Genomic DNA, 19312 nt, shown 5'->3' with positions numbered 1-19312 from the left:
GGCCCAAAGAGGCTCCCGCGGGAGGAGCGGGGCCTGTGCGTGTGGGGTACCTTCCCTTCGGGGGACACATTCGCGAAGGGTCTTTAACCCAGGTGGTGCGCTCTTGGCTTCCTCGAACCTCTCTGGCCCGGGCATATGAAAGGGGGCTCATCCCCCTGGCCGTCTAGGATCATGGTGCCAGGGAAGCGGTTGGCGAAGGAGAAGGCGTGAGCATACAGGCTGCCCTCCCTCCCAAAAGCCTTCTGCTCGGTGCCCCGCACCCGGGAGCAGCGAGCTGGGCGGGGACCGGCCCGCCCCTCGCTAGGGGCGCGTGCGCGCGCGTCGCCGTGGTAACCGCGCGACGAAAAGGCGCTGAATCACGGGCGCGCGTTGCCCCAGCTCCCGCAGGCTGCCGCGGCGGCCGGGCGGGGGTCCCGAGCTGTGGCGTCGTCGTCCCACAGCGGCTGAGCCCCGCGGACCCTGCTGCTGGGCGCAGGCGGGGCGCCGGCGCGGCCGCCGGGCTCGCGGTCGCCGCTGGAGGTAAGCGCGCCGCGGTCGCCTCCGCGGGAGCCGGGTTTGGACCAGCGTCGCTGCTCCGGCGCTCTGTCGTGGGGACGGCCGGCGAGGGCTCCCCTCGGCGGGGCGGCCCCTCCTGTGCGGCGGCGGCGCGCGTGCGGGCGGCTGTGTGAGCGCGCCAGGCCGGCGCATGACGCCGACCCCGAGCAGGTGCGGGGCAGGTGCGGGGCGGGTGCGGGGCGGGTGCGGGGCAGGTGCGGGGCGGGTGCGGGGCGGGTGCGGGGCAGGTGCGGGGCGGGTGCGGCTCGGCGCGCCGACTGGGGCGGCTGGTGCGGGGCGGGGGCGGCAGGGGGCCAGGCCGTGCCGAAGACAGTCCCGACGCCCTGAGTTCGGGAGGTGGGTGTCCGCGGGCTCCGCGGGACGCCGGGACAAGCGCCGGCCCCCGACTGCGGCGCCGCTGGGCGGGGTCTGAGTAGGGCGCGGTCGGGGGGCACCTCTGTCCCCAGCCTGGGGATTGCATCTTAGACCTGTGGGATCGCGTCCTTGAACTCCGCTTAGTAGTATTTATGTGATGCTTGCTGTCGTCTGCTACATGCCTTTTTGACTCTGTGCCTTCCCGTAATCTGAAGCTTAAAACCTCTTCGTGGCTTTTCTCTCTTTCCCTTTGAACTTGCTCCACGGAACGGCTATTGATCAAGGTATTATTAATCAAGAGCATCGGACTGACATTAGGAGAGTCCTCATTCTTTCCATCATCCTTTCTCTTAATTATATGGAAAGAGAAAAGAATATGATACACATACTCATGTCCATTTTTATTGTTGGTTTCTTTATCCGAACATTTTTGTTTGTGGGTTAAATGTTAGTGGTTTAAAGAGTGCTTACGTAAAAAAGTTGAATGATGTTTTTGGTAATAGAAAAAGCAAATTGTAGACAACCCTCCTCAAAAAACAAGGATTTCTGAGGTGAACCTTGGTATTTATTCCTTTATTCCTGAAATGCATGTTCACTGTCTGAACACTTCAAACTGTTTATGATAAGACCACCACAATCATGGAGACCACTGAAGTTATGGCAAATACAAGATTTTATTTTGTTTTTATTATTTTACATCACTTTTCATATAAATGAGGAAAACTGGAGATAATCGATTCAGTCACAGATGTAGGAGTCATAGAGAAAAATGAATTCCTCTGTAATTTGAGAAGGAGATGTGAACATATATCAAGACTTTTTAGAACCACAGTAGACTAGTCACACCTTGCCATGAGGGGCCTTAATTTTCTTTCAGAAAAACAAAAATAATTCAGCCAAAATCTTTACGTATTAAAAGTAGTCAAAAGAGAGCTTCGGTAACTTCTTAATGTAAAAGAATGGATTTGCTGTCAAATTTTCTTGATTTAATTTTTTTCTAGCCAAGCAGAGAAGACGCATTCTCTTTAAATAAATATGTAGAGCGAGGCACGACTCTTTCACGTTGGGGGACAGTTGATGTAGATTGCCAGGTCAGGTGGCCTGGGTTTGGTTGTGGACCTGCCACTTTATGGCTGTGTCACATTTGGCAAATTCCCTAATCCCTCTAAGCTTCAGTTTCTTTATCTGTAAAATGGCGGTAGTAATAGGACCTACTTAATAGAATTCCTCTAAGAATTAAATAAAGTAATACTGATAGGAGCACTTTGCTCACTGCCTGGCATGCAGTAACACATCAATAAAAGTTATTATCATTCTTGAAATAAGTTTTCTTTTTAGGGAGTATTTTCTGTCTTCAAAATAACTTGGCACTAAGAATTATTTTGATGTGACAAAAGCTTGTTCTGACTGATAGTGTCAAACCATCATAAAATGCATAATTTTTCTTTGCAGTATTGTTATAACAACAAAACAACAGGGCTAAATATAATCACAATCTTAAAGGCATGTAATTCCAGATAAGTAATACCACAAGGAAGGAGGGAGTTTTGCTTTAGTAGGCCTAGAGTAATTAGTAGGTTCTTGTTCTGTTTTTTTTTTTTTTAAATCTGTATTTTTAGACACTATTCATGTGAATTCAATAGTGAGAAATTATTTTATTTCTGCTAAGCGGTAAAAAGGCTTAGGCCAAAATAACATCTACTTTTGCATCATTTTTCAGAGTCTTTTAACAATGGATGTTTGAGTTTCAGAGCAAAGCTTCTTGAAGAAGTAATACACAGGTAGATAAAGATACAGTGTTGGAGTTTTAGCTCTGTTCCCTCCAAATGACCTTGGTAGAATTATGTTAGCTGTTGGGAAGTTTTTCTATGTCCAACCAGCTGCACATTCTTTTCCTCAAGTTCAAAAAAAGCAAGGGATTCTAGTAAACATCTATTTAATTTAAGCAGTATAGCTAGAGTAAGGGTGTAATTCAGACCTCAACATGAATTTTTAAAGATGGCGTTGTTCCATGCCATAATTTAAAGCACCAGAATTATGAGAATCAAGGGGAAATTAACAAATTGACTCCGGTGTTGCCACCCACAAATTTTATGTATTACATTTTGCAGTATGTTTCTTCATGAGGTGAGGAGGTTGTACCTTTCTAGGATGATGATGATCCTACTGTTCTAGGATTGTGACTATCAGCATACCTTACCATTTTTTTGGCTTTTGTCATTAAACCGAAGTAGACGATGTATAACCACACTGTCTTCTGGTCAATAGAACGTACTTGTCTTTCTTTAAAATTTTTTCAGAATAACTTCTGAAGATGTCTTACCTTTAAAAGAACTATTATCTTTATCATCTCTCTCAAGTGTATTTGTATTTATCAGGAGGTTGAAATATTTTCTGTTAGTTCAGTATCTTCAACCTCCTTGTCCTAAAGCTACAAAACCTCCAAATTCTAGATGTCACATGCCTCACGTTTTGTTGGAGTAAAAGACCTCTCTCGTTATAGGACTGAGATCCCCAGTCCCTGTTATATGTGTTTATGCGTCTCTGCTGACTAGCTAGTCTTCCCCCTCTTGCATTGGGCTTTTCTATCCACTTATGCTGAACCTGCTCTTCCCAAATCTGAAGAAACTTTTTGACCTTATTATCCTAGTCTTCTTCCACTCAGTTGACCATTCTCCCTTTTTTTTTTTTAAGATTCATTTATTTATTTTAGAGAGAGACAGATTTTGCATTGCTTCTGCCTAGAAGTTTATCCATGTGTTAATAAAAAAGATTTGTTGTATATGCATATACTCCAGTTAGCCTGGATATGGAAGGTCCTGGGAAGGTCCTTTCCAACAGCTAACATAATTCTACCAAGGTCATTTGGAAGGGAACAGAGCTAAAACTCCCAACACTGAGTCCCCGTGAAGAGGCATGCCCGGGCAGTCCCGGTTGCTTTCCATCTCACCATGGGATGCTTCTGCTTTCTCCTGGCCCCTGTTCATTGGTCTCTCTAGGCTGTGGTGGCCTCTGTGAGGCTCTCCATAGTACTTCATGATGTCAGTGGATGTCCACCGTCTTTCTTGCTGCACCAGTTTGCTATTGTTGCAGGACAAAATGCCACAAACTCAGGGGCTTAAAACAACACCCATGTATTAGCATGAATGAGGGTCTCCCTAGACCCACATCAGCTTATCTGCTGAGCGCCTTCTCCTCTGGAGGCTGCGGGGAAGACTGTGCTCCCAGCTCATTCAGGCTCTTGGCAGAAGCCCGTGCCTTGCACCTCTAGGACCGAGAGCCCCCTTCCCTGACAGCTGTCCCAGCCCTGGCTCTCAGCTCCTAGAGGCAGCTCTCGGGTTCTTTCCAGATCGCTCCCTTCATCATCAGGCCAGCAACGGAATGTTTCTGTCATGCTCCGTATCTTCTCTCTGACTTCCCTTTCTGTTAGCACAGGGAGAGAACTCTTTTAAAGGGCTCTGATGATAGGTTCGGATTATTCCGACGGTCTCCCTGTCTTCCAGCCAACTGATTAGTAACCTTCATTATATCTGCAAAATTATCTTTGCCGGGAATCCTAACGTAATCACGGGAGCAACACCCCTGGATGAGTGTCACGAGGCCGCCTTAGAATTTGCCTGTCCCCCTTGCTGATTACAGTTCGTCTCCCTGACTATTTTCCTGACTGCACGCAGGGCCACCGTCAGCCTTGTGCCTCAGTCTTCACTGTGGTGCTCCTCCTTTGGTTTTGGCAGGTCTGGTAAGATTACTTGTACATCTTTTATCATCCTTTGTGGATTACCACTTCTCTAGAGCACGGACTATCCCCCAGAAAAAGAGACTGCCGCAGATAAAACAAGACCTCGTGTTCTAGAACTCACGTGGCTTGTGGCAGTGTGTGTTATGGGGAGTGTGCGTGTGTTGTGTCCTGCCTGGCCGTTCCTCTGTTGGAAGGAGGGTCCCCATGCTGGTCGGCCAGGCCAGTCCCCGGCAAACCCGCCTTGTTTGTGTATTCCCAGCATTTAGCACCGAGTTCATTCAGAACCGGGGTTAAATTAATGCCGTTTGGAGAACACTTTTTAATTCCGTGGAACTTGAATATTTTTGAATATTTTGAATATTTTGCCTTGTCTTTCATAGTGTCTAATTCCTTAACTGTCCCAACTTACTTTTGCCCCTGCATTTGAAACCAGATTGTTTTCCCTCCTTTTCCTTCATTTTTTTTCACTATTGGCATTAATTATTATTTTTTTTTTTAAAGATTTTTTATTTATTTATTTGAGAGAGAGAGAATGAGAGAGAGCAAGCACATGAGGGGGGGAGGGTCAGAGGGAGAAGCAGACTCCCTGCCGAGCAGGGAGCCCGATGCGGGACGCGATCCAGGGACTCCAGGATCATGACCTGAGCCGAAGGCAGTCGCTTAACCAACTGAACCACCCAGGCGCCCCTGGCATTAATTATTTTGTTAGTCTTTTGAACATTCTGGTAAATCTTCCTCCTCATGAGTAACATATAGTTGTCATGATAGTATTTATTATGTCATAATTGCCATCCCATTGTTTTTGGGTTGTTTTTTTGTTTTGTTTTGGGTTTTTTTGTTTGTTTGGGGTTTTTTTTTTTTTTTTTGCTCCTAGTTTGTTATAGAGTAAGCCATAGTGAAATGTCATTTTAGGGGTGCCTGGGTGGCTCAGTCGTTAAGTGTCTGCCTTCGGCTCAGGTCATGATCCCGGGGTCCTGGGATCCAGCCCCGCATCGGGCTCCCCGCTCTGCAGGAAGCCTGCTTCTCCATCTCCCTCTCCCACTCCCCCTGCTTGTGTTCCCTCTCTCGCTGTGTCTCTCTCTGTCAAATAAATAAATAAAAATCTTTAAAAAAAAAAAAAGAAATGTCATTTTAGTTCTTATATTTTAGATAGTTTTTGTTCTATAAATGAGTATTAGAATCTACCTTTGCTTTTTCTTCTAATTCCCCAAATATCCTTATATAGTTTTGCCTCTTTATTTTTTTTACAAATGAATCCTATTAAGTACTTGACAGCATTCTGCTGAGTTTTAATTCATACTCCGTTTCTTTGTGAACCTCACGCCCTGTCGTCTTTCAACCACGTCTAACCCCCACTTACTCATCTCTTCGGTCATGTGTCTCAGTACGGTCTTTGTAATTGTGTTGAAAAAGAGACTGAGCCTCTGTCACATCTTTGTCATGCTTCGGGCCACGCCTGGGAACAGGCTCTCAGCGTTCGTGCCCGTCAAGCTGTGTATTTGTTTGCTGCGCAGGGATGCACCTACTTCTAAGAAGTTTTCTAGTCGGTCGTCACCGGCCTGGTCATACTAACCCTAATGTCCGTGTTTCTTTCATTAATGCGGTGGATTTAATGACGCGGAAACATCTCACCATTTCACCGGTATGATTCTTAGAAAGCCGACAAATGTGGGGGGGGGGGGTCGGTCCTTTTTCTCTGCCTGTATTTTCTCCCCCTTGTTCCCTGATCTGCCCTTGGGGGCCCCACAGAATCTGCTCACTCCCCATTCCACACCATTGCCCTTTCTGTGTTTAAAACCCAACACTGGCTGGATTGTGTTTCCCTTAAATCTGTTTGATCTCCTAATAGGGCGTCATTTTATACTGTAATTGTAAGGCATTATCTCTGTTGCCAGTGAAGTCCTGGGGAATCCTCTGTGTTGACTGGCACAGGTTTTCTATAACTTATTTCACTTTATCAGCTTCCAGGGGAGAAAGTTAGAGCATAGAATATGGTACTGAAACATTGCCAAGTTTTTACGTTCTTGGCTCGGCCCCTAGCTGAACATACTGTCTAGATCTCCTTCCATCTCCTTCGTTTGCCGGTGAGGATGTTCCCTACCCGGTGAAAACTTCGAGGCTCATTTTGGAGAAATTGGAAACTGACTCCTGAGTGGTGAGCCACACAACTTCGGCCAGTTCAGACAGAATACTCTGCGCACCTGTTGAGGATCACAATCTCTTACCTCTCAGATTGTTATGGGGAGGCTCAGATGATGTGAAGTATGTAAAATTACCTTGTGAATATAAGCACTATTATGAATGGCTGTTATATTGATGATGGTGATGATAAATATTACAAACCATTTATTTCCTTGTTGTTAGAAGGATAGATTAAGGGGCACCTGGTGGCTCAGATGGTTAAGCGTCTGCCTTCGGCTCAGGTCATGATCCTAGGGTCCTGGGATCGAGCCCCACATCGGGCTCCTGGCTCAGCGGGGAGCCTGCTTCTCCCTCTGCCTCTCTCCCTGCTCATGCTCTCTCTCTCTCTGTATCTCTGTGTCTCAAATGAATAAATAAAATCTTTAAAAAAAAAAAATTAGAAGGATAGATTAATAGCTGACAATATTCTACTTTTTTTCCCTTTGCTACCATAGGGAATAAGTGAACAAATTATTTACTTAATGCCAAGAAGTTAAATCCTAAAGGAAAACTTTTTGGCTAGCTGATCATAGGCCTGCTGATAAATAGAATTGAAAGACTGAACAGTCTCCGAGTTGATGAATGGCTTGCCAGATTCAGAAGTTTAGTAACAAAGAGAAGGAAAAATTCTTCTCTACCCTTCAAGATCTTCCAGCTAGACTAAAAATTAAATTGACAAGAGACAGATTAACAGGAGGAAAAAAATCCAAGTTTTATTACATGTGTACATGGAGGCCCAATGATGAAACCGAGACCTAAAGAAATGACCAAGGCAGGCAGTTTTTATACATTTTAGACAAAGAGACAATAAATCTTTGAGAAATTGATAGGACAAAGAAAACTTAACTTTGGAAGCTTTGATTAGTGAAGAATTCTAAACAGAATTTGGGCTGGGGTGGTAAATTAGTAAACAGTAACAAGAGGTGTTTATGCAGCCTTCTAGGCTCTAAACTGCCCGTCTCTGGTGCTAAGGATGTCTCCTCACCTCCTGGTACGGGGAGGGTACCTTTCACACGGGAGATGGAGAAAGGTCTGCGTGTCCTGGTCGTACAGGCTGTCTTTTAAGTAACTTTTATTCAGGATAATCAATATGACAGAGTGGCACATTTGGGGGCAGCCCACCCGTGGACCCTACAGTAATCACCAGCTGTGTTCAGAATTTGACACAAAGCAGATTTGCTTTCATGGACACACCAAGCTCTGAGCCCCGGGACCTGGCTATCACCTAGTACTGATGGGGCTTCCCTGCCCGCTTGCCGGCCTGCCCTTGCCGGGTGTTCGAGAGGTGCAAATTTAATTATTATAGCACGGGACAAAGCATTTGCTTAGGTAGCAGTGATGACCCCATTAGGTAAGAATTGAATTTAGGGAGAAATAAAAGTGCTGAGCCAATTGAAAACTGAGCTATTCCCATCATTAGGGAGATTATTTAAAGCCCCATGATGTACACTCAAGGCTTTACCTGCTGTAGTTTTTCTTCTAAATGTAGGAGCAGTGTCTCCAGGAATATAAAAGTGGTGTTATTTACAGTGTGAGGGCCGAGAGGCAGTGTCTTAATTTTGCAGCAGTTTAGAAAAGATGGTAAAATATTTACTCTAGCAGTTGGCCGATCGATGCACAAATAAATTTAAGTGTAACTGTCTTTTTACCTTTCTTCCTCCCAGCATATACCCTATCTCTAAATGTTGTCTATCTGTCCTTTGAACTGTTCTTTTACCTGCTTTATCCAGTCACGCCCCAAATGAGCAGGAAGTCGCCAAGTTCCTTCCTAGCACTACTGTTTATTTGACTCCTTGAATCCGAGCTGTTTAGATGATGTACCCCGGCCCGCCGTCACCCCTGAGGTTGAAGGCTGCCTCCGCAGACAGTTTTTGTCATTGTGACTGCGAAGTCCTGGAGGAGGCATCATAGAAAGAAGAGAACATCCCGGGCAGCCTCAGTGGCTGAGTGGAAATAGAAACACAGCCCTGTGTTGTTTGAGCTTGCTAGTTCTGGAAAGCAGGAGTTTGCCGCCTTAGCTTTGTCAGTAAACCGCACAAGGGACAGCGATTGGCACGGCCTGAGCCTGCAGGAAGATGCTGGTGAGCAGATGCACGCAGGTCTCCAGGATGAGGCCCCTTGGCGCAGTTTTCCTGTCCCTCAGGCAGGAGACCTGCGACTGGCTTTTTTTCTGAGCCTGCAGAAGCATTTCACTCCAGCATTATCTATATAAGTCAAAAATCAGAAGCAATGTTAATTGTTGAACAGTAAGGAGATGGTGAAGTAAATTATAATAATCACCTCAGTGGAACCGTTGCAAAATAACGAAAAAAGAATAGTTATGCAGAATGTAACAATGAAGAGTCATTTTTCTGACAGACGAGTAAGTGAAAATAAGAACTGTATTAACCTCAGATGATGGTTTTGGTAACGTAAATGTACACATATTGAATAAATGGAAGGAGAACCTAAAAGAAGAAAACAGTCATTCGTTAGTATGATTTGATTATAACTTTTTCAGTGTACATTTTTGCTATGCTGTTTAAAGGCTCCGTCCGGGGAGAGCTCACGGACACACATACAACCAAGAAAAGCCAGTTCTAGGGTATACCTCTTCGGGGTTTTGCAGTATGTAATTTTTAAAACTCATACTTATTCCCTGGATCAAAAATGTTATTATTATTATTTTTTGTTTTTTATTTTTTTTAGTGCATTGGACTTCTATTATTATTATTTTTTTAAAGACTTTATTTATTTATTTGACAGAGAGAGACACAACGAGAGAGGGAACACAAGCAGGGAGAGTGGGAGAGGGAGAAGCAGGCTTCCCGCGGAGCAGGGAGCCCGATGCGGGGCTCCATCCCAGGACCCTGGGATCATGACCTGAGCCGAAGGCAGACGCTTAACGACTGAGCCACCCAGGAGCCCCTGGATCAAAATTTTAGCTCAGGGACAAAGGATCCATGTTCTGGAACAGATGTTTCACATGCTCCGAGCTCCTTCGTCATGGATGCCACCTTGGTTGTCAGTTGGCCTGCAGAGATGGAAGAAAACCCCTAGTATCCGATGGCCAGAATTACTCTTTCTTCTCACCATAAGATATTTGGCTTTTTTTCCCCCCTACACTTGGAAAATGCTCTCTGTTCTTGGCACTCCATGGGTTAGGATAAGGGGGCAAATTCCAGAAAGCCCATCTTTTGAAAAGTACAAAGGATGGCGTTCCGGGTTGGACTGTCTCCCGCCCCCCCCCCCACCCAAAGATAGGGTGAAGTCCTAACCTCTCTACCTGTGGAATGCGACCTTATTTGGAAACAGAGCCTTTGCAGATGTCATCGAGTTAAGACGAGGTCAGCAACGTGGGCCCGTAATCCATAGGACTGATGGGCTTGTAAGAAGAGGGAGGTGTGGACGTAGAGGCACACGGGGAGGACACCACGGGACGGCAGAGGCAGAGCCAGAGGGTTGTCTCCACAAGCCGAGGGATGGGAGGGACTGCCAGCCAGCACCAGGAAGGGCTGTGCCCAGGCTCCGAGGGAGCACGGCCCTACTGACACCTCGATTGTGGACTTCTGTCCTCTAGAACTGTGACAGGATGGATTTCTCTTGCTTTAAGGCACCTAGTTTGTTGGACTTTGTTATAGCAGCCCAGGAAACGAACACAGATGGTAAAATGCAAGGATCATATCAAATAAATAAGTACTTTGATGAGTACCTAATGGGGACATAGAAATGGGGAAGGCATTTTGGACCTTGTCCAGGCTTTTAATAACAACCTGCAGGATGATTTTACGTTTCGTGACTTTTGTATGAATCAAATACGACGTATTGAAATTAAAGCAATTTAAAGAAGAGAACTTCGAGGCTAGGAGACAGGAAAACAGAGGGTTACTTTGAAAAATTATTGCATTGAAAGTAAAAAAATAAAAAGTGAAAATACATGGCATTTCCAACCAGTGCTTCTTCTAGAAAAAGTTAGACTTGATAAAGGCAAAACTCCACTGATTTATTTACATATTTTCATTGCTTATGTTCTACATTCGTTACTGATGCTGTCTAGCACTACATGTTTTTTCCCCACTCTTCTGGTGAACTTTTATGCTGTTATTTGTAGTCTTTAATACTTTTTGAATAATGAATATAAATGACCCACACAATTAAATGTTCCTCTTCCAGATCATTTGTGGGTATTAACTAATAGTTTTTCAGATAATTTTATGTAAATTTTTTTTAATTTGACACAGAGAGAGAGCACAAGCTGGGGGAGAGACAGAGGGAGAGGGAGAAGCAGATTCCCTGCTGTGCAGGGAGCCCGATGCGGGGCTCGATCCCAGGACCCTGGGATCATGACCTGAGCCGAAGGCAGACGCTTAACAACTGAGCCACCCAGGCGCCCCATCCGGTTGGTTTCTTAATTCTGCCAGGGCCACGGCTCATGACTTAGGAAGGCTCTTTGCTGTGGACCCCTCCCTGTATCATTCATTCCTTCATCCTGATCTGTTTAGGAAGGAAGGAAGGCAGGAGGGAAAGTGGGAGGGAAATAAATACGTTCACCCAGACCTGACCACCTTCCCTCCCAATTTATTCTCACTGTGGTTCCATCCATGGCTATGACTGAGCTCTAAATCCTCAGCAGAAATTTTGAGCAGGAAATCACTGCCCCCAGCTGTCAGCGATCTCTCATGGTGCCTTTCTCCACCGCATGCAGAGGGTGTCTTGTCACACAGCCTGTCATGCTTACAGCATTTTTTCTCTCTGACACCATCCCAACAATAGCCAACTAAAAAGAAGAGAAAGTCCTCTTTTGTCACTAAAGATATGTTACTGTTATCATTATAGAAAATTTAGAGCAGAAAAGTAGAAGGAAGAGAAAAACAGTCGAGTTTGGCTCACCTGTCCTACTCTGAAAGACCACACTTAGGAATTGGTCGTTGCTTCCTTTCTGAAGTGCTCATGAATGATCTGTTCAGTGTCTCACTCTACAGTGTCCTGGAGTTTGGCATCCAGATCTCAATCTGCAATTTCTAGAAATCCCCTTTATTGCCTTCCTGAAAATCAGAACTCATATCTTAGAAGCCTCCTAGGACCTCTTTTTTTTCCTCCTAGAACCTTTCTTTGTCTCTACAATTCTGCATGATTTACGAAGACTAATTGCACAGTCAAACCTGCAAACTCTTTTTGTATCTCGGGACACACTTTATCTGGGCCTCCCACTGGAATATAAGCTCCTCAAGGGAGGAACCTAGAATACTGCCTTGCATATGTAGGTGCTCAGTACACTTAAAAATTTTATTTTTTTTATAGATCGTATTTATTTATTTGACAGAAAGAGAGCACAAGCATGGGGGAGTGGCAGAGGGAGAGGGAGAAGCAGGCTCCCCTCTGAGCTGGGACCCTGACTCTGCGGTCCCAGGCCACCCGGATCATGACCTGAGCCAACAGCAGACACCTAACTGACTGAGCCACCTGGTGCCCCTGATACACTTTCTTTTAAATAACAGCTGTATTGAGATATAATTTACATACCACAAAATTCAGTCTTTTATATAATTAAGTAGTTTTTAGTATATTCACAGATACACACACCTCACCCTATCTAATTTCAGAGATCTTCTTCACCTCATACCCATTAAGCAGTCCTTCCTGTCAGTCCCTGGCACCACTAATTTACTCTCTATTTTTATGGATTTGCCTATTCTGGACACTTCATATAAATAGGATCATACAACATGTGCAAGGCCTTTTGTGACTGGCTTTTCCACTTGACGCAGTGTTGTTAGGATCATCCCTGTTGTGGTAGGACCTCGTCTCCAGTGCCAGCAACATTCCATTGTATGGATATACCGCTATAATCCACATTGTGTTTATCCATTCTTTTTTTAAGATTTTATTTGTCTAAGAGAGTGCGCCTGCGAGCAGGGGGAGGGGCAGACGGAGAGAGAGAGAGAGAAAATCTGGAGCAGACTCCATGCTGAGTGCAGAGCCCCACGTGGGACTCAGTCTCATGACCCTGAGATCATGACCTAAGCCGAAGCCAAGAGTCAGCTGCTGGACCGACTGAGTCACCCACGTACCCCTGTTTATCCATTCTTAAGTTGGTGCACACTTGGGTTATTTCTGCTTTCTGGCTACTGTGAACATTCCCATACAGGTTTTTGTGTGGACATGTATTTCCAACTCCATACCTGGGAATGGAGTTAGTAACTCTGCTTAACCAGTTGAGGAAGGGCCCAGACTGTTCTCCTGAGAGGCTGTACCACGTTAAATCCCTGCCAGCAATGTACAAGGCCTCCAATCTCCTCACATCTTCCAGACTTGTTTATTAGAGATACTTGATGATAGCCATCTTGGTGGGTGTGAAAGGGTATCTCATTGTAATTTGGGTTTGCATTTCTCTAATGACTGATAATGTTGAGCGTCTTTTCATGTGCTCTTTGGTCAATTGTGTATCTTCTTTGGAGATTGTCTATTCAGATCCTGCACCCATTTTTTTTAACTGGGCTATTTGTCTTTTTATTGTCAAGTTGTAATTCTGGGTAGAAGTCCTTTATCAAATATATGGTCCGTAGATATTTCCTGCCATCTGTCAGTTGTGTGTTCATGTTCTCGATAGCATGGTTTGAAACACAAATGTTTAGAAGTTTAGTGAAGTCTATTTTGTCTAGTTTTCTTTTTGTTATATGTGCCTTTGGTGCCATACCTAAGAAACCGTGCCTAATCCAAGATCACAAGGATACATATATCTCTTTTCCAAGAGTTTTACAGGTTTCACTTTTATAATTTTGGCCTTTGATTCATTTCAAGTTAATTTTTGTATGTGGTGTGAGGTAGGGGTCCAAATTCATTCTTTTGCTTGTGGCTATCCAGTTTTCCCAGCACTATTTATTGAAAAAACTATTCTTTCCTTTTTTTTTTTTTTTAAGCTTTTATTTATTTATTTGACAGAGAGAGACACAGCGAGAGAGGGAACCCAAGCAGGGGGAGTGGGAGAGGGAGAAGCAGGCTTCCCACGGAGCAGGGAGCCCGATGCGGGGCTCAATCCCGGGACCCTGGGATCACGACCTGAGCCAAAGGCAGACGCTTAATGACTGAGCCATCTAGGTGCCCCAAAACTATTCTTTCCTTATTGAATTGTTCCACCTTTGTTGAATATTAGCTGACCAGAAATGTAAAGGTTTATTTCTGGATTTTCAATTCTATCCCATTAATCTATTTGTCTGTCTTTATGCCCGTGCCATATAGTCCTGATTACTGTAGCTTTGTAGTAAGTTTTGAAATTGGGAAGTGTGACTCCTTCAACCTTGTTCTTTTTTTCCCCCAGATTTTTGTGGCTATTTTGGGTACCTTGTATTTCTGTATGAATGTTATAATCAATTTCTGCAAAAAAGACAGTCATGATTTTGACAGGAATTGTGTTTGGGGAATATTGCTGTCTTATGTTCAGTACTCCAAACCATAAAATAGGTTATCTTTCCATTCATTTAAGTCTTCTTTAATTTCTTTAAAATACTTTGTAGTTTTCACTGTACAAATTTTACACTTTGTTAAATTTATTACCAAATATTTATTCATTATATTCATTACATTCATTATGATGCTTCTTAATTTTATTTTTTCTTGTTCATTGCTATAGAAATACAGTTGAGTTATATATTGATCTTCTGTCTTGCAGACTTGCTGAACTCTAACTGTATTTTCATAGACCCGTTAGGATTTTCTGTATGTGATGTTGTGTCATCTGCAAACAGAAATATTGTTACTTCTTTCTTTCTAATCTGGATGCTTTTATTTTACTTTCTTACTAATGTCCCACCTAGAACCTCCAATACAGTGTGGAATAGAAGTAGGGAGAGCAGACATCCCAATCTTGTTCCTGATCTTGGAGGAAAGGTCTTTCACCATTAAATACGATGTTAGTGATGAGTCTTCATAGATTCTGTTTATCAAGTTGAGGAATCAATAGATATCTGAGAATGAACAAATTTTTATATAATCATTTATATATTCTTTACACTTTTTGCTTTTTGGGTCTTGTTAATAAAGCTATTCCTAATCAGAAGTTATAAAGATATTTCTGTTATATTTTCCTTTAATCTTAAAACTTTGTGTTTCACAGTTAGGTCTGTAATTCATCTAAGATTTATTTTGTATATGGTATGAGGTTGACATGGTAACTTCATCATTTCTCTGGAAAGCGCTATTTTTATTCTCGTTCTCGGTGGACAATTTGATAGAGACGTAAAAGGAAAACAGGACTTGTCATAGGAGGCTGCACTGTTCAGGTCTCAAGGCTGAGCGCAGATTTGAGTAGGTCAGGACCAGGTGGCAAACCCCCACCAGTTCACTGTTCCTTCCACGTTGAGGGAAATCAGGAGGGGGCCACGGCTTCACTTCCAACTTCCAAATCTCACTTGAGTGTATCTCAGTGGTTCTAAACTGCATTCAGAATCCTACGTGCAAGGACGTCTGGGCAACATAATTTTTACATTTCCATCTCTACTCTGGGAAGGGATATATGAAGCTGTGCAGATGGATTCTGAGTGACAGGGTTTTTCCATTTATCTTCTAAGGGTCATCTTCCGTTTTCCTTTCGACCATTTCGCCTTCTGCATTGCACTGTTTCTCATAGATCAGGTCATTCATCTTTATGTCTCAGATTCCCCTTTTCTTCCATCTGTTCAAATGTCCTGCCTGCCTTCTCCCTCTCTTTGTATTTTTTATTTTTTACTGGGAACATTAGAAAGGGGAAATAGACCTATGTGCAGTCTGCCACCTTGAACTAGAAAGTTTTCTTTTCATTCGTAGCTTGCCAAAGTTCTATTAATGAGGCTGATTCCCCCCGGAAAGATTAGTGTGAATTATTTGCTGCCTGTGCGCCATCTCTGGACAGTCCTCACAATAATGGTGGTCCTTGCCGCCAGGATCTGCCTCTGTATAGAGATCAGACACGTTGAACAGCAAGGATGGAACCATGCCTCTGTTCATTCCAACCATGAACCCCTGGGTATTTGGTCTGTTACTGCAGCAGCCTGGTTCTCTCAAGCTTGGATGATAACAGAGGCGGTGCTAAGTGGTGGCTGTGATTAGAGAACCTAAGACAAGTACCTGTGCCCCACAGGTCTCCCATACCTCCGCTGTCTGCAAGGGGCTCCTTTGGTGCCCAGGAATCTCCTTACAAAATTGCTAGCATCCTCACAAAGAGTAAGACCTTAGGGCTTCCATACTGGTCGTGGCCAATGCCTTTCCTGGAAGCTTGGGTTTATAGAAACCTAAAGGAAACCTGAAGAAAAGGAGTCGCGGGAGGGGCTGCGGAGGACCTGAGTGAGACCCCCTAGGAGGAGAGGTGAGCGTAGCTCGGTGTTTCTCAGCATCCGGTGTGTCAGCTCTGGCTGATGCATTGCTTCCGTTTCTTGCTGTGAAATGAAATACCAGAGAGACTTGGCAGTAGGCAGTAAGTCGTCTGCACAGGCGTAAGGCTAGGAGGTCCTGAGGGATAGGTTGAGGATAGGAAGAGCAAAACACAATTCTGGATGGTCAGCATTTCCTTCAGGGTAAAACTGAACAGGCTCGCCTCTTTGGAAGCTTCTAGCTAAGATGAAAACTAACCAGTCTTGTGGCTTTAACACCAGCTATATGGTCATGATTCTCCAGCTCCTCTCTCCTCTGAGCTCTGGGCATCTTTCTTTCTTTCTTTCTTTTTTTTTTTTTTTTTTAAAGATTTTTATTTATTTATTTGACAGAGAGACACAGCGAGAACAGGGAACACAAGCAGGGCGAGAGGGAGAGGGAGAAGCAGGCTTCCCGCCGAGCAGGGAGCCCGATGTGGGGCTCGATCCCAGGACCCTGGGACCATGACCTGAGCCGAAGGCAGACGCTTAACGACTGAGCCCCCCAGGCGCCCCTCTGGGCATCCTTCTCCGTGGCCTGCTCAGCGGCTCCACCTGGATTGGATGCGTTGCATTATTTTGGGTCTGGCCACGCCTTTCTTCCAGTTGCTCGGTTCCACTACTAACACCTTGCTAACACCTTGCTGCAGGACACCGTCCTTCACCTGGATTACTGCAGGAGCTCCTGCCTTGGCTCTCTCTGCCCTCGACCTGGACTACTTCCTTGACCTGCTTCTTCACCTGGATTACTACCTTGTCGCTCTCTTTCTGCCCTCGACCCCTATGCTGCCTTCGACACGGAAGCCGAGGGACCCAAGCCTGCAGCACTTCCCATTTCAGAGGACTAGTCAGAGATCTCTCATACGGATCCAAACTAGTGGCCTCCCGCTGCCTCCCTAACCTTACGCTCTGGGGCTTTCCCTTCTCTCCCAGGCTGGCTTCCTTGCTGTCCCTAGAATACAGGGCACGTTCCCTCCTCAAAGCCTTTACATTCGATCCTCTTCTTTCAGATGCCCACATGATTCATTTTCCTATCTCTTCTAAGTCTTTGCTCAGATAAGACTTTCTAAGTTCGTTAATTCTTCAGCACTGCCTAGTCTAGTCTGCTAGTTAACCCATCTACTGAGTTTTTTTTTTTTTTTTAAGTAATCTCTACACCTAATGACATGGGGCTGGAACTCAGGACCCCGAGATCAAGTGTCTTTTGCTCTACTGACTGAGCCAGCCAGATGCCCGCTATCCATTGAGCTTTTGGGTTTGTTGTTTTGTTTTGTTTTTGTTTTTGTTTTTAAGATTTTATTTATTTGAGAGAGGGAGAGAGAGCAGAGCAGGGCAGGGGGAGGGGCAGAGGGAGAGGAATAAGCAGACTCCCCGCTGCGTGAGGAGCCCGACACAGGGCTTGATCCCAGGACCCTGAGATCATGACCCAAGCCGAAGGCAGATGCTTCACTGACTGAGCCACCCAGGCGCCCCCTGCATTGAGCTTTTTTTTTTTTTAAAGATTTTATTTATTTATTTGACAGAGAGAGACACAGCGAGAGAGGGAACACAAGCAGGGGGAGTGGGAGAGGGAGAAGCAGACTTCCCGCGGAGCAGGGAGCCCGATGCGGGGCTCGATCCCAAGACCCTAGGATCATGACCTGAGCCGAAGGCAGACGCCTAACGACTGAGCCACCCAGGCGCCCCTGCATTGAGCTTTTGATAGCAAAGATGATATCTTCTTATTTTTAGAATTTGTGCTTGGCTATTTTTCAAATCCGTCAGGGTGTTCTTGTCATACAAATCTTACATCTTATTAGTGATTTTATTTCCTTAAACATTTTAAACATCTTATTTTCTATTTCTGTTTGCCAGAGTTCTGTTGTCTGAAAAGCACAGAAACCTAATCCTCTTGTCTTTTCTGTTGCCTTTCTTGAGGGTGCCTGTATGTTTTGTAATTTTTAATTCTAAGTTCAAGTTTGTCTGGGTTCTCTCTGGGAGTTAAGGAGAGCTCTTCCAGAAAGGATTTATCCTTGCCCCTGCCAGGTACCCGTGGTCACTGGCAACCCAGGTCCACTTTAAGCTCATTTCTCCTCTTGGGAGACCAAATTTGCAATGAAAACCTGTGGTTGACCAAACCTGTGGTTGCCAATTCTTAAGAGAGAATTTTTTCTTCACACAGAAGGGAAGATGCAGAAAAAGCATTTGACAAAGTACAGCATCCTTTCTTGATTAAAACTCTTCACAGTGTAAGGATAGAGGGTACATACCTCAATATCATAAAAGCCATCTATGAAAAACCCACAGCGAATATCATTCTCAATGGGGAAAAACTGAGAGCTTTCCCCCTAAGGTCAGGAACACAGCAGGGATGTCCACTATCACCACTGCTATTCAACATAGTACTGGAAGTCCTAGCCTCAGCAATCAGACAACAAAAAGAAATAAAAGGCATCCGAATCAGCAAAAAAGAAGTCAAACTCTCACTCTTTGCAGATGATATGATACTTTATGTGGAAAACCCAAAAGACTCCACGCCAGAACTGCTAGAACTCATACAGGAATTCAGTAAAGTGGCAGGATATAAAATCAATGCACAGAAGTGAGTTGCATTTCTATACACCAACAACAAGACAGAAGAAAGAGAAATTAAGGAGTCGATCCCATTTACAATTGCACCCAAAACCATAAGATACCTAGGACTAAATCTAACCAAAGAGGCAAAGAATCTGTACTCAGAAAACTGTAAAATACACATGAAAGAAATTGAGGAAGACACAAAGAAATGGAAAAACGCTCCATGCTCATGGATTGGAAGAACAAATATTGTGAAAATGTCTATGCTACCTAGAGCACTCTACACATTTAATGCAATACCTATCAAAATACCATCCACTTTTTTCAAAGAAATGGAACAAATAATCCTAAAATTTGTATGGAACCAGAAAAGACCTCGAATAGCCAGGGGAATGTTGAAAAAGAAAAGCAAAGCTGGTGGCATCACAATTCCGGACTTCCAGCTCTATTACAAAGCTGTCATCATCAAGACAGTATGGTACTGACACAAAAACAGACACATAGATCAATGGAACAGAATAGAGAGCCCAGAAATGGACCCTCAACTCTATGGTCAACTAATCTT

At 44.4% G+C, this 19312-nt stretch overlaps 1 protein-coding gene across 3 annotated transcripts in view; it reads left to right on the top strand.

Annotated features, from left to right (window-relative positions):
* Nucleotides 1-347: 347 nt before the first annotated feature.
* KIAA0319 (KIAA0319 ortholog) overlaps nucleotides 348-19312 on the top strand; it is a 99013-nt gene continuing 80048 nt past the window's right edge. For 2 of the 3 annotated variants that reach the window (XM_032424720.1, XM_032424717.1), the window contains exon 1: nucleotides 348-519. The gene's annotated coding sequence lies outside the window, so the exon portion shown is untranslated. Of the gene's footprint in view, nucleotides 520-545; nucleotides 706-19312 lie in introns of those variants that run through there. The other variant, XM_032424718.1, reaches the window with a different exon arrangement.

The sequence above is a fragment of the Phoca vitulina genome, unplaced genomic scaffold, assembly GCF_004348235.1.
Source record: "Phoca vitulina isolate PV1807 unplaced genomic scaffold, GSC_HSeal_1.0 scaffold31, whole genome shotgun sequence".
Lineage (NCBI taxonomy): Eukaryota > Metazoa > Chordata > Mammalia > Carnivora > Phocidae > Phoca > Phoca vitulina.
Note: the sequence above shows the minus strand (reverse complement) of the source record. Positions and strands in the feature narration are given on the sequence as shown.